The 16055-nt window shown below is 39.1% G+C and overlaps 1 long non-coding RNA gene across 1 annotated transcript; it reads left to right on the top strand.

Moving 5' to 3' along the window:
• Positions 1–622: 622 nt before the first annotated feature.
• Positions 623–3032, top strand: LOC121051728. Its single transcript, XR_005806681.1, has 3 exons — positions 623–1018; positions 1091–1141; positions 2737–3032. It is a non-coding gene; the product is annotated as an uncharacterized LOC121051728 (long non-coding RNA).
• The last annotated feature ends 13023 nt before the right edge of the window (positions 3033–16055 follow it).

Below are 16055 nucleotides of genomic sequence, written 5' to 3'. Positions count from 1 at the left end.
GCTAGACACAAAATAGAGATTTACTTGAACACTCCCCCTTGTATCGCCCAAACGCTGTACTTCTCTCGTTGCCTCACTAAAAACCTTGCAGAGTAACAAAAACCCAGTGGGACAAAAATAACCTCGGTTGAAGGGGAAAAAGAGTACAACACACCCTTCACGTTTCGAGATTTACATGTAGACATCTCCCCCTGATGTCTGCGCCTCTGTAGACCCCCATACTCTTACTTATTTATTTTAATTTATCGTATAACGTATGAAATTACGTATTCGTATGGTACACAAGTATTCGCGCTTAGGTTAAGACTATGAGGCCATTTTAAGAGATTAAGAAATTAGAGAAAATCCAATTTGAGTCTAGAAAAGTATTTTTAAAGTATTGAGGCTTAGGACAAGCCCGGAAAATTTTCCCGAAAGGATTCGGTAAAGTGTTGGAGAAATAAGGATGTTTGATGATGTATTTTCGGAGTGGGCTTAAGGAAAATTAAGGGAAAAGTGAAATAGGGACAGCCCAAGCCCATTGGCCCAAAAAGAGGGGCAGATTCGACTTTTCACAATTAAATTTAGGAGATGTATTTAAGGAACACATTCTCCAAACCCTAGCCTCAACCCACCTCATTTTTCATTTCAGCCTTCTCTCTCTACCCGAGAGCCTCTCTCTCCTCATCCTCGCCGGAAATCGCCGGTCGCCGCCTTCGACAGAACCCGGATTTCAACCAAAATTTCCAGATTTTCTTCTCTTCATCCCCTCTTTCCATTTCTCCAACCAAAATCAAGAAATTTGGCCATTTAATCCTCCAAAAACCCTAGAACCCGAAGCTAATTTGGGGGTTTTTGTGATTTCTTCTTTCCAAGCTCAAATCAAGGTAATATCCCTCCTAATCTAGCCTCTATTCATCCGATCTACACCTATTTGTTCCTAAATTCTAGTTTTTGATTTCCATTTTGATTTTTGGTGCATGAACCTGATTTCTCCTTAAACCATGAAGCTAGGCTACCGGTTTGGCAAGGATTTTTGGTAAGAATCTACCCATGCAACCTTGTTTTCGAGTTTTTTTGGTTGAGATGTTGATGCTGGACGGATTTGTAGGTGAAGAAGGCCAAGGAGAAGGAATAGGCCGTGATTTTTGAAGAAGAAAGGGTAAGGAATGGGTTCTGGACAAACCCTAGAATTTTTGGAATTTATTTGGTTGATTTTGATTATGTTGAGCTGTTGTTGTTGTTGGAAAAATTGTGAAAAATAGAGATTTGAGGATGGTTTAATTATTAGGATTTTATTAGCATAATTTTCATAGTGTTGGAATTTTGTTGTGGAAGATTTGGTGATTGTTGTTGTGTAGTTTTGGCCAAAAGAAAAGGAAGAAGAAAAGAAATGGATTTGTTTTTAGAAGAAAAGGAAAATAAAGAAAATGGTAAAAGTTGGATTAAATGAGTTTTTACTGTGGTAAAGTGGTAAAAAGTGAAGAAGGTGAAAGTAAAGGTAAATTCGGTAAAAAAAGAGGTAAAAGGTAAAAGTGAAAGTGTGGAGGTAAAAGTCATGGTAAAGTGAAAATGGTGAAAAATGAGAAGTAAATGGGTAAAAGTAAAAGTAAAACTTTATTTATAATTATTTACTTATTTATTTTTAATTAATAAGAATTATTTACTTTACTTATTTATTTTTAATAAATAATAAATAATGGTAAATAAAGGAATACTTGGTCAAAAGTCAAAAGTCAACTCCGAGAGTTGGCCAGGGTTGACCGACCTCGTAAAACGTGAGGATCGACTCGACTTTGGTCACTCGGATTGGCGAAAGTTTAGCGGAGCAATAATGACGTTTTCCTTTTTAAGAAAGAAGTAGTTTCCCAAATTGGTAAAGGTTGAAAGAAATAATTAATGGTCTCATTGAAATAAAAAGGATTTAGTGTGCGCGGTTACTTAAAATTGATCATAATGTTTACCTGAATAATTACTTACAAACTAAGTAATGGTTCAAGAAACACGATCATTAAGGAAGCTTAAGCGGAAAGCATCAGAGTGTGGAGTACGCCAGCATTTTCCAGGTAGGGTGAGTTGTCCCTTCCTTATTAGAGGCTTTTCGATATATGTGGAATGCTCTAGTATAATATTATGTTGCCTGCAACTATGTTTTTGGTTGTTCATTAGTCGATGCCTCGTGATACCTATGTTTTCATAACTGATGATTGTGATTGCAAAAACCGAGGCTAGACTTGCATGTTGACATATTGTACCCTTTTGTATGTTTGTGTTTGTGACCTGAAAGTGAATGGAACCTAGACGCGTAGATTCCTAGGGATCCCACGGTATCAATAACCGTGAACCTCCGGAGGGAGCTATGCTCCTATGTTTGTCAAGGAAAGGTGAGTACAGACATTGAACTAGTCATAGGAGACTCAGAGCCAGGAAATGGACACTTTCGCTACTTGTAGCCATTAAGACTATAGAGTAGTTGGCCGGTTCTCGAAGGTTGACGAACCAGGTCGGTCACCGATTTATTTTAGTTTAGCTGGTAGGTAAGTATCTCGGAGCTCCAAGTTGTGTGAAGCATGCTGCATATGATTTCCTGAAACGAAACAACTATGATTGTTTTTGCTTGCATTTGTTTACTTGATTTTACAAATGCGCGCAACCTATATTTTAGTAGCTATGTTTTACTTAGTTTTCAAACCTAACTAAGGTTGGGTCGGCCCCTATTGGGCTAGCGAGGACGAAATGCTCACCCCTACATTTCAGGTTACAACAAGGTCATTCCGGACGATTTGGATTAGAAGGGGGTCGTTGGCCGAGTTCGTGTGTTGCTGTTCTTGTTGCTTGAAGTGCTTCCCTTTTGGTATTCCATCGATTTACTCGTTTTTCATTCCATGTTGAACTCTGTGAGGTCCGCCTACCTGGGAGCGCACCTCACCCCTTTGTTTTATTGTTGTTGTTGAACTTTCATTTCATTTCGGTTATGATATAAGCCCTAAGGCGCCACAGTGCACTTGCCCACTTTATTTTTAAGCATTTCCAGACTTGTTAATTTGAGTATTGGGTTGTTAATTTAAAGACCTTTCTTAAAAGTTTTTTTCTTGGTCTCCTATTTTCTAAAAATGGTATTTTCAAAAAGGCCTTGTAGTATTAAGTTGGTAGGTCTACAGTATGTCTACGACGTATCGAGCTCCTATTGGCTTAATATTACGGCACTGTGGTATACCCATTCGGGTCGCCACAGCCTCCCCCTGATGACTACGATCATGGGAGTTCAGATAATTTCCACAAGCCAATTCTTGCCACATATTTCTCTAACGTGGATTTGGGCAATGACTTAGTAAACAAGTCTACCACATTGTCCTCAGATCAAACCTAGTTTACTTTGATCTTGAGGAGCTTCTGTTGTTGCTGATTATGATTGGTGTTGTCTCTTTTGATGTAGCCTTACTTCATTCGTTCAAAACAAACAGCATTGCCCTAAATGCTTGTAGGCTCATCTGTGGTAGACTTCAAACCACAATTGTTCTAACATGTGTAATTACGGATCCAATCCATATACATTCACGAACCACTTCGTGACGAGTAATCATCTCTACATTGTTCAAAGCTATAATGACTAGTGTCTATTCTGTAGACCTCCAAGATATCACGGTCTTTATCCATGGTGAACACTTAACCAGTTTGGGAATGACCTTTGTGTGAGTCAGAGAGATACCCAATATCAGCAAACCTTCCAAAACATATGTGTGGTTTTGGGATGGGGATAAAGGACGCGGGCCAATGTTGGCGGCTTTCTTGGTGTGTGATGGGTCTGAATCCATCGTCTCGATGCAGGGATAAAACAAGCCTATATCAATCGTACATCTCAAGTACCGAAGAATATCTTTTACACCAATCCAATTGCGTCGCGTTGGCTCAAAGTTATACCTTAGCTAACAAGTTCATAACATATGAAAAGTCTGTTTTTGTGCATTGAGCTAAGTACAATAATGCGCCTATTGTACTTATGTAGGACACTTCCGCCTTTAGCACATCTTCGCCATCATCCTTCGGATGAAGAGGATCATTTTCAGCATTAAGACTATGGATGATCGTGGGGGTGCTTGAAGGCTTGACCTTGTCAAAATGCCTAAGCATCTATCAACACGATGCTTAAGTTTCAAATCGAGACATAATCGTGTTCTGCCAAAATCCTTCATCTTAAAATCGGATTTCAAGTGTTCAGTGGTTTCCCTTTACTCTTTAAGGGCTTCCAATGAAGATCATGTCCAACATGAACCACGATAGAATCCGAAACTTGTTATGGAAACACGTGGGCATATCTCTTCCCAATCAAGTAGTCACTTTAGTGAGTGTTTCAACCTCTTTGTAAAACACGCTTCGTGGTCTAGAGCCACTTGACTTGGGTAAATGAAGTTCACCATGAACCTTCATGTATATTCTGTATCTAGAACCCCATAGAGATACGTAGTGACCACATTCGTAAGTTGCATGTTCAGTTATTCGGAAACTACCAAATTGACAGGGTAGTGGAGTGCAATGACATCCATGACGAGAGAATATGTCTCATCGTAGTCGATTCCAGGGTGTTTTATGAGAAGCCTTGCGCCATAAGGCGAGATTGCCATCTCTTTTTTCATCACACTTTCTAACAAAGACCCATTAGTCAATAGGTTTTATGTTATGAGGTGTTGGCATCACTAGCTCAAAAACCTTCCTCTTCGTTAGAGAATCCAACTTAACCTATATCGCATCTTTCCATTTAGGCCAAATTTCTCTACATTGGCCTTCATTCATCAACGGAGTGTGGTTCGATATCATCGGACTCAACAAACTCATGCGCAACTACGTCATCAATTATGATAGAGTTTCTATCCCACGTCTCATGTACAGTAGTGTAATTTTCATAAGACTCTATATTCTCAGGAATAGGTTCTGACGTTGAGCCGTCCCCCAATGATAACCATAATCCGGAAGATACTCTTGAGACGGATTTTGAGTGTCGATGATCCAAGGATTGAGTTATGCCAAAGTATCCTTCGAACCTAAGGGCCTCCCACGCATCCTAGCTGGGGCCATTGTCTATAACGCCAGAGTGCCACTCTCTTTGGTGTTAGCGCCATGCCTACCTCCGTGTAGGGTGGCGCTACGTCCTCTTGTAGGGACGTCCTTCCTTGCAGGCATATTTGCAACAGATGTGTGATCTCATCACCTTAACAGGGATCGAGATGAGAACGACGGGAAGACTGTCTCATCAAAGTGACATCCGCAAATCTAGAGGTAAGGAGATCGCCTAGCAAGGACATTAAGTGGAGGACGATTGTTGGAATCTCAAATCCAACGTAGTTGCCCATTCTTCTGTAAGAACCTATCATAGTGCGCTGTGGCGGCGCAATTGGCACATAAATTTCACACTCAAATATGCGTCAGTGCGATACTTGTACCCAGTCACTAGCTGTAACGCAGAGGAAGATTGAGTGGTAGTGGGTCGTAGACGAATTAGCATAGCTGCATGCGATATTGCATCACCCCAAGCGGATATAAGGAGATTGGTGCGCATTACCAATGTCCTGACTACCATCGTAGTCATTTCAGCGAGACCATTTGGGTGTGTTCATGAGAATATGATGTCTAACATCAGTCCCATTATAATATCCATCGAAAGTCTTCGATGTAAACTCTCTAGCATAGTCAAATCCAATTAACGGAATAGGATGATCCGAGGAGTGAGCCGTTGTCATATGATATGTGCTAGGAGTGTAGCATAAGCAGCATTACAAGTGGACAATGGCACAACACCTGACCAGCGTGTTTGCGTGTTAATCAACATCATGAAATATTTAAATGTCTGCAAGTTGGTTGAATTAGTCCATAAAATCCCCATGGATTCTATGTAAGAACAGAACGAGTACTTTCATATCCTTTGTATAGGACGGTCTTAGTCCTAATTTCCCAAATGAACGGGCTTTGTAAAACGAGCGAGAGGCTTTAGAAGCAACCAATAAGGTTTTGGTTGGGCCTAAGCATCTAAAATGTTATTTGAAGCAAAGTTGGTGATTTAAGCATCACCTAGGGAGCCATCACCATGATAGACGCCATCCATGGCGTCATGGATAGGGACTGTGCCGGCCCTAGGCTGGTGGTAGACGGCGGCGGCTCTAGAGGTAGTGGCGGCAATCACACTTAGTCAAGGAATCAACTTTTGATTCATGCTTCATTTCGCTTGAAAGAAAGGATATCCATGTGAAGTCTTTAGTAGACGGATCATCATATTATAACTAGGATGACCTATCATGTCGTGACAAAGTCATTATGTGTCTAAATCCAAGAGATCTTTTCTCATAACTTTATTGGATTTAATAGCTCGAATAGTTATATAGGGTCCACTAGAGAGACACATAAACTTCTCTAAGATGTGTTTTTGTTCACAATCATTAGAGGTATTGCAAAGGAACTCATTTCCATTCTCTACATGCGTTTTCGCATGGAATCCTTTGGCTATTCATAGGTGCGATTTGCCCTAGGAGCGTAGAGAGTTTCTGTGATAGTAATCAAGGTGTCATTTGGCAAGGGGAACTTGGGCTATTCCATGTCCTTGAATTAATATTGATGACCCAGCCATCGTAGTCACAAAAGTAATATGCTCAGAATCAAAATGGAGTCATAATGAAAAGAACTCAAAATTTTATTCATAAGCTAACGGAGTACATCATTGTCTCTTAACCATTCAGAGAATCTAATCCATGCAAGCTAATGCAAAACAAAGGTAGTCGTTTGACTTCTTTCGATAACTCCAAAATAAATATGACCAGGTGAGTAGAGAGATGTCGGTGGAGCAAAGCTCACTTAAGTACCACTTATCTCAAAACCTTCCTAGACATCATACTCATTTTGAATGAGCCTATGTGAAGAAAAACTAAACCAATGGCATTTACTACAAAGTATATGGCAATCACCTATTACATCTCTTGGAAAAATAAAGACTTAAACAGAATTGGCGATCTATTGATCCCAGCCAGATTTGTAGTCTTCAACCCTTCACTCTAGATCATCTTTATGATCTTCTTATTCCACATAGTGAGCATCTCTTGCTTCACAATATGCTTTGTAGAAGGTGTCAATTTCTTCACGAGCTCTACAAATGTGTGCCCAATGACCAGATACTTCACATCGAGAACATACATCTCTTTGCTCAGACTCCATTGATTGAGGCGCTTTGAAAGCGTCACTTAGATGACTCTTAGTGTTAGTGGCGCCACCAACATGGCCAGAGGCGTTGCCTCCCTCTCTCTTTCCACGTTAACCTCTTCAGTTCCATGTTCGCCTATTTTGGCGGTTATCTTCCCAAGTAGAGCGATTATATGGACCAGAACGTCCAGAAGTATCCCTAAGGTTAGGGTTTCGCTCTTGGTGCCCTCTCTTAGGGGCGCACCTATAATTGGACTCTGAAATATGCTCTGTTTCCACGGATCTCGAATTATAGTTCTTCACAAGGATGTTGTCATGCTTTTCAGCGACATTCATAGCTCCAATGAGCTCATGAAACCTTGTGATCCGTCCTGCAGTAACATTTATTCGATAGTTCTTAGCAACCATCAATGCAGAGATGGGGAAGGTAGAGAGAGTCTTCTTAATCAACATCGCATCTGTGATCTTTTTACCATAGAATTCCATTAAGGATTTAATGCGAAGTGCTTCCGAGTTGTAGTCAAGAACTGACTTGAAATCATAGAAGAGGAGGCTATGCCATCTCACTTCTAGGTCAGGAAGCAGGGAGTCACGAATGTTGCCAAATCTTTCTTCGAGTGAGACCCACAGCCTTCTGGGGTCTTTTTTCATTCATACACTCGTACTGGAGCGAATCATCCATATGACGAGTCATTAAGATGATGGCTTTCGCCTTATTTGCCTCTAAGGCAGCTATGTTTGCTTCCAAAGCATGAGCTTGCTCAACCGTTAGCACGTCCTAGCTAGGCTCGAGAATCATATCCAGGATTCCATCGGCCTTGAGATGCTGGCGGACATCACGAACCCACCTGTGATATCCAAAGCCAGTTGTTCCCAATGGAACAAAATCCAATTTGTTCAGGTTGGTTACTCATCCTGAAAGAGAACAAGAAAAAAAAGTTAGTTTCGGATCGGAAAAAGTTACCACGAAAACATATAAAATTTCTTAGCGTAATCGCTTCCAAGAAATTAGGAATTTCTTAGCATAATTGCTTCCAAGAAATTCAATTCCAAGATGTATTGGATTAGATCAAAACAATGACGTAAGTGGTCGATCATAAATTCTGTACAAACTCTAAGTTTGGAGATCTCTACAAGCTCCAAGTTTGGAGTGAGCACAAACCCCACAGTTAGGCTTTTGGTCTCCCCTATGAAGAAGAAGGGGGGGGGGGGGGGTAGAAGAAAGGTGGTTGCAAGCCCCCGAGAAAAAGAAGGAAAAGAATGAAAAACTTCAAAAACGGGAACTTTTAGAAAAATTTACCTTGAAAAGTTGATGGAGATGGCCGGAAAAAGGTCATCGGAGGTCGCCGGAAAAGTGGTAGGCGGTGGTGGCCAGAGCTAGGCTAGGCTGTGCGGGGCTGCTGCAGGGGCTGTCGGCAGGAGTTGGTGCAGGGGCTGCGCAGGGACTCGGCATGTGTCAGCAGGGGCTGCGCAGGGACTCTGCAGGTGTCGACAGAGGCAGGTACAGGACTCGGCAGGAGGCGCGCAGGGACTGTCGGCAGATCTCGGCAGGTGCAAGCACAGAGGTGCGCAGGTCTTGGTAGGTGCGTGTGCTGTCGGCAAATCTCGGCAGATGCGCAGGGGCAGGCACAAGGCAGTGGCCGGATCGAATTTTCCGATGGCTGGTTCAGGTGGTTTCCGGCCTGTTCCGGTGGTTCTGCCACCGGTTCTAGGTTCCTTGGGACCAGGGCTTCGATATGTGAGGCGGTGGATGCTGGAATTTGAGGGCTACGAAATTAGGATTTTCAGGGTTAGGGCTTCGTGTTGATAACATGTTTTAGGGAAACGATATTTGAGAGAGAATTGCTATGTGTTCTCATTGATAATAGGAGCCTATTTATATAGAGGATTATAAGGCATATTATCTTAATCATACAAAGAAAGGTAATCATACATTGAATAGAAATCTCTAAGATTCTCCGAGATTATCTAATTAACCTTATTATCACTAGGTCAAGTAACCTAGAATTTGGGCCAGACACAAAATAGAGATTTACTTGAACAATATTTCATTTCTTTTTTCCATTTCATTGGAATTTTTATTTAAATTTTAAAATTGTGATAGGGTTTAATTAGGTCACTGTACTCCTTGAATGGGAGTCTTTCAATGTGTGAATGAATTCTCTCACAAAAAAATAAAATAAAATAAAACAGTAAATCGGTGGATTGACTAGACTCTACTTAGGATGGCAATGGGGTGGGTTGGGGATGAGGATCACAATACCATCCCCATCCATGGGGTCATTTTCTACCCCACCCCGCCCCAATCCCCAATAAAAATATATTGGGGATTCCCCGTCCCCATTCTCATCCCCATTGGGGACTGAGCCTTCAAACCAGCCCCAAATCCCCAATAAGAATTTAATAAATAAAATAATTTTTTCTCATATTGCCTTTTTAAAAATCAAAATCTACAACAAATAAATTTAAAATATGATTAAATTCATAAATCATAATTCAGTGAGTGCAAAAGTCAAAACACTATTAAAGTAAAAGTGTAGCCATTAAAGTAAAGTAGTAAATATATATATTTGTGATTTATATTTTAAAAAATAAATTAAAATATATAAAAGTTAAATATATGTATATATTATTGGGGCGGGTTTGGGGATGGGAATCACAATACCATCCCGGCCCCATCCCCAATCTTAGATAGCGGGGATTGGGGATCCAATGGAGCTCCGCCCCGCTAGGGATTTCTGCCATCCCTAGACTTTACAGTCTCAATTGTTAATATTAGTGGAATTTTTTTTTTGTTTAAAAAATTTTATAGTCAATAAATCAGTGAATCAGGTCTCAGTACATCAATGCATTTGCTCTTAAAATAGATATTTTTTGTAATTTATATTTTTAAAGTGCCAGATCCAATAAGCAAGTGAGTTGGGGAGATATGTTATAGTAGTGAGCTATTTACCCTAATTATAGTATTGTACATACCGAGTGGGACGTTGTGCCAAATCGATCCAGACCAAAAGAGAAAAAAACATGGGAGTGACCGAGTGGGTCAAAGGCGAAGGGAAAGGCAGTGTCTCAGTGTGTGTCGTCTTCTTTGACGACAAGTCGGAGGGCGCTGGATTATCACATGCCCCCAGCACTACACGTGACCTCAATATTTGTAAATATATACTCCCAGTCCCATGGGGAGATTTGGCAAATCTTGATCCTGACTCGAAAAGATTAGATTCTACTGCCATTCTTTTCTTTTTCTTTTGGATCAATCTCCAGTTTATATATTTTTTTGATGACATCTCCAGTTCATATTTACTCTCTTATATATGTGATTTTATATTATTGTTTTTGGTTGATATTATTTCTATATTTAAAGATTGTATAAACAGTGTTCAATGAAGTACCTCAGACATGAGTTTTAAGTTTTTTTTTTAATTTGGCGCTCTAATGTCAAGCTTGCACTACTGTGTTAAAATATATTGCACTATGGAGTGTCAAAATCACTCAAATTCTGAACTGAAGGATTTATTTATTTTTATTTTTTCATTAGTAGTAAGCTTTTGTGATGTGGTTACAATATATTATAGCATCACAGCTGTTTAGTTAGGTTGTTTTGAGTTGCAACTCCAAAGCTTTACATTCCAATGGCATCTTCTACATTCTTCCTATTTCAGACAGATACCAACTTATTATTTGCGGGAAACACTGGAGAATGGGATTACATTTCTTCATGTTTAATGGAACTATTTTTCTAACATAAAGCAAGTCTTTATGTGACAAAAAAGGGTGCAATGAACCACCAATAAAGCATGAGCTCTTGTAGCTTTAATAATGGGGGTATTCATTAGTTCATTACTTCACTTAATTAGAAGATAAAGTGATCTGCACTTTGGTGTGTGTGTGTGTGTGAAGAAAATTAAGGAATCGTATTGAGTTTCTTCTAGTTGGATAGAGGCTGATGGTCCTTTTCGAAAATGCCTCAAGTTAAACCTATCCCTACTATGAGAGACTATTACCATCGCTTGTTAGGGACGAATTCTGAAGAGTCAAGACTAGGTTTACTTGGTGACGCAGTCGGAAAGATCACCTAAAGTTTACAAGCAATAAACCTAAAACAAAGGTTCTGGAGTCCACCAGAGATAAAAGAGAAAATTCTAAATTTGATTGATAATATGATAAAAGATAGGTTCTACAGCCATTTAAGGTTTGCTTATATATGAGAAAAGAAATCCTAGGGCGATTAACAATGAAACCCTAAAACCCACGGGTAAAAACAAAACCAATCCAAAACAAACTAGGAAACCGAAACTTCTGAAAAATAGTAAATTGCAGTTTTGAGGCCCTAAACTATCTCGAGAGCCCGAAAAAGCCCACACATCGTGGCAAAGCGACGAGTTTTGCTCTTGACATCGTTCCCTTTCCGGAAAGCTATAGCAATTGCGATTCAGACACCGAATGCCAAAGTTGTAGCAAACCGAGTTTTCCTCCTTTTGCACGATCGAGCTGTTCTTCAATCCTTATTGCCATTCACTCTACATCACTTGGTTTTCTTACGCAAGGCCAAACAAAGGTGGAGTAGCATGCAGTGGTATCAAACTATCACATTAAGCAAACAAAGGATGATAGTGTTTTCTTATTCTACATTTCATTTTCAGACTTGTTCCATGTAAGAATTGTCATCATTAACACGCATTACTATTATCATTCCTTTTCCTGGTATATGGTAAGGATATACAGTATATACTTTGCTTATAACACTATTTTTACCTTCTACAACCTCTGAAATACTCCATTGACAGTAATTTTAGCTTCAGTTATATCCCTAATCAACATAATGGGCGGCTGAAGGAGAATCCTCATCAACAGTACAAAAGGGAACACCGGAAGGCGCAGTTCATTCCTTGCTCTCAAAGAAATGGGATTGCTTTGCTGTGTCAAAGATGAGCTCCAAAAGCTTGAGAAGCTAGTTGCCAAAATCAACGCTGTTCTGCTTGAGGCAGAAAGAAGAAAGCCGATAATGAAATCAATTCAAAGAGTGACTTCAAAGCCAAGAAGATGTGGTTTCTGATGTTGACAATTTGCTAGATGAATTCTACGAGAAGCAGTGAAGCTCAATGGAGACAATTGGTATCTGGAAACGAACTGTTATAAAAGGTTCGCATCTTTTCCTCAAGCTCAAGCCAGTTTGCTTTTTTGCTAAGGATGGGTCATATATAACATAAAAGAAATTAGGAAACACTGAAATATAGAGATTGCAAGGTTTTTATCTGTCAGGATGTGCTACCACTTCCATAGTTAGGAATAATATTGGACTATCAGAAATACTGCACTTGCCTAGACTGCATACACTGGCAAGTGGGTCAGAAAAAAAACAATTGGAGCTGAAAATAGGGATATGGGTATGCATCTCGTATGAGTTTGAGTTCGATACACTTGCTAAGAAAAATCATTGAGTCGGCAAACTAATAAGCCACTTGAAAACATTGAGATGAGTCAGCTCCACAGTGGCCTTCGATAAGAATTAGATGAGAAAACATACCTCCTTGTGTTAGATGGTGTCTGGAATGAGAATCAAATTACTTAGTTTGAAAAACATGTTCATGGGCGGTGCACGAGTGGAATATTAGTAACTACAAGTAGTGAAAAAGGTTGCAAATGTAAGCGTATGTTAGAAATTTAGACACATGAAAGTGCCACAAAATTCAAGAAATAGGAGTTCAGGTTTGGAAAATCTTGGTGTGGAAGCAGTTTTTTTATATGAAAAGTAAGAAATAGATGCTGTAAAATGAGCTTGAGCAGTATTTTCACTTTGTGCTGTACAGTGAGGGAAAAAGTAGCCACCCAAAAAATTCCTATGTTGCATATTACTCAGGGGTTAATACGTACATCTTTGTTGATCATATATGCAGAAGTGCTCGAAGTCTATCTATGTTCCTCTACGATGGATTCGAGGAGATTGCTCATGATCAATGCTTGATCAATAGGAAAATATGGCAGAGTAATTTCCTCGTCTCCCTCCAACATCTGCACTACATTCTAATGAGATCGAGGTTTTCTCAGACTAATTAATCACTGGTCTTTTAGTCATAGTGTTTTGACTCTCGAGCATGAAGTCTGGAGAACGTGCCCTATACATTACATGGAAGCTGGCTGTGTGTATATGTATATCTTAAGCTTAATCACCTGGTCTTCTGTCAGATGAATCAAGCATTAACCCGGACACTGGAAGATTCAGGATTTCATAGCAAGTAATAACTACTTTCAGACCATATTGACAACATGATTCTTTTTCGTATCATATGTGAGAAGTATCACTCTGTTTTGTTATTCTTACTTGGTTTTAATTAGTTCAAAGGCATCTGTTCAACTTTGCAAGCTGGCTACTTGTAGAAGCTGAGGTTATAATGAATAGTATTTGTGTTCAGATTGATTTAAAGACTCTTTTGGCGGTGTAGTTTCTCCTTTTCTTCTTATAAATAAAAGTATTACATAACATTTGCACTTCCTTTCTCTTTTATTGACTGAGAATTTCAACTGTTAATCCATATAAACATTATAACAGTGAAAGAACCATATAGCTGGTACATAAATCTGCCAACATTCAAGGCCTCTGCCACAACAACTATGATATGGTTACCAACTTGTGATTCTTAGATATTACAATTATGGTCCTAGATGAGCTCCTGGGTAGCCCAGTTTCTTTATCTCTGGTTCCTTCTTGACAAGATTATGGTGGGGCTCTATTTTTTCTTTTTTTCTCACATTCCATAGCAAATATGGGTGATGACTGCATGTTCCAGTTGTTTGGGAAGTACAAGGGCATGGCTTTGGCTGTTAAAAACTTAAAATCCTTGATATCTTTCCCTATTTCAATCACTATGAAGAAGCATATTGGACTGTCGACAATGCAGTATTGTAGGTAGATGCAATCAACTGTATTTCACTTTATATACTCAGCGGTGGTACTATTCATCCATAAGGTACGTAATAGGAAGTTGAATTATAGTAAACTCCATTTGGGAATTGAAATACCAAAGTTGGAGTCTATATTAAAACAAACTCGTGTATCTACTCAGAATGAAGTCTTCCAGGACCGAGTATGTCTGCAGTTATGTCTTTTAATTTGTTGTTCCCCCTGGTGTAGTTGTTATTTTCTGGTGTGGGGTTGGTCTTTGCTTATTAGCTTGCTGGCATTTGTTGTTCTTAATTTCATGGTAACATTTTGCTTCCAGGCTTATTAATTGGATTCTTTTATTTACCGAAAAGAAAGAAGGATTTCTTTTTCGATCCTTTTTCAGTTTCTATCAGGGTGCTGATCATTGCTCTTACAGCCATTGTATGTGCCATTAACAACTGCTTGAAATATTGTGCAAGTTCTGTTCTAGTTTCTGCCCGGATAATAAGCAGTGACAGTACCAACAGCATCTCCAACAAAGTAGCAATGGACTTACGAATTGATTAATTTCAGTAGTTTGTACTCACAAGTTGAGTTTCCGACAATCAAGTGGTTCCAGAGCAACATGCCAGGAGTGAAGCCTATAACTTTTGCTGCTAATTAGAAAATTGCAGAACTCACACTCAACTATAACTACTCCAACAATTTTAGGTTTAGGTGTTTTTGGAGTAGTATAAAAGAAGCTAGGCTTCTCAAAAATGGAATGCAAGTGGTTGCCAAGGTCCTTAGCAACAACAATTGATAGGGCCAAGATATTTGGAAGCAGTTTATGGCAGAAGTTGGGACCTTGGGAACAACTTTCCATATGTGATCTAGTTATACTACTTTCACCCTGCAATTAAAGCCCTTTAAACTTCTACGATTCTACGAGTACATGAAGAATGATTCTCTTAATGAGTTCTTGGTCAGTGAGACTGGAGTAGTAGAATTAGGGAAGACATATGCATATGCATACATATCAACATGAATTCAACAATTGTTGGAAGAAAAAGACACTAGGACACTAGTACTGTAAGTGAGTCATTGACTGGCTACCAAAGTGGACATGCATGGAACATGTTTAACAAAAAAGGACTTGGCAGTAATGTCATTTGCTTCGTGTGATCTAAGAGGGAGATGAGAAAAGCACAGAGGATGATGCTACTGGTAGCTAGCTCTGTCGTGCATTCATCATTCACAGAAGCAAGATCCCTCACGTAGTGCAGTTGTTGGGGCCACAAGGAAATCACTCAACCTTTCCATTTTGAATATTTGCAATCTCCGGCACTCGATCAGCAACAAATTTCACTCAACATAGTGGAACAGATGAAGAAACTAGTACTTCTGCACGCCAACGCCTTTTCTTATAGTGATGGGCATGAAATTGAGCTAGCCGTTAAGTCTAATAGGTAGAGAGATTGTTGTATTTCTATTAGTTCACATATTGTCTTCATATTACTGTCATAGAAGCTAAACAAAGCCCAATATTTTTGTCCAGTATATGAGATACAAAGCCCATATTATCTAAACAACATTAGCAATAACGCCCATAAAAGCATTGACTATCCAATCATATCCATAAGTTGTGATAACATTGTTGAACATGAGTAACAAGGTTTAGTCCATCTAACGCTCGAGCCTCAATCTTGATTACTTTACCTTATGATTCTAGATTTTGGCTAACAAACATTCTTCTCTTGATAATAATATAGATAAACTATCTATAAAAAATAAATATTTTTTACACTTATTCAAAATATATATATATATATATAATAACATTTTACACTGCTAAAGTATGTTGATATAATAACTTGGGGTGCGTTATTATTTATTATTGGACCGTGAAAAAATATGGATAGTTCGAATGAAATTTATTATTTTATTTACACTACTATTCTCAATTCAAGAATTTAAATGAAAAATTTTAAAAATCGAGCACCAATGGGTGAAAGCCAGATTCCTTTTAATC

This window comes from Rosa chinensis, chromosome 1 (assembly GCF_002994745.2).
Source record: "Rosa chinensis cultivar Old Blush chromosome 1, RchiOBHm-V2, whole genome shotgun sequence".
NCBI lineage: Eukaryota > Viridiplantae > Streptophyta > Magnoliopsida > Rosales > Rosaceae > Rosa > Rosa chinensis.
This window is presented reverse-complemented; position numbering and strand designations above follow the sequence as displayed.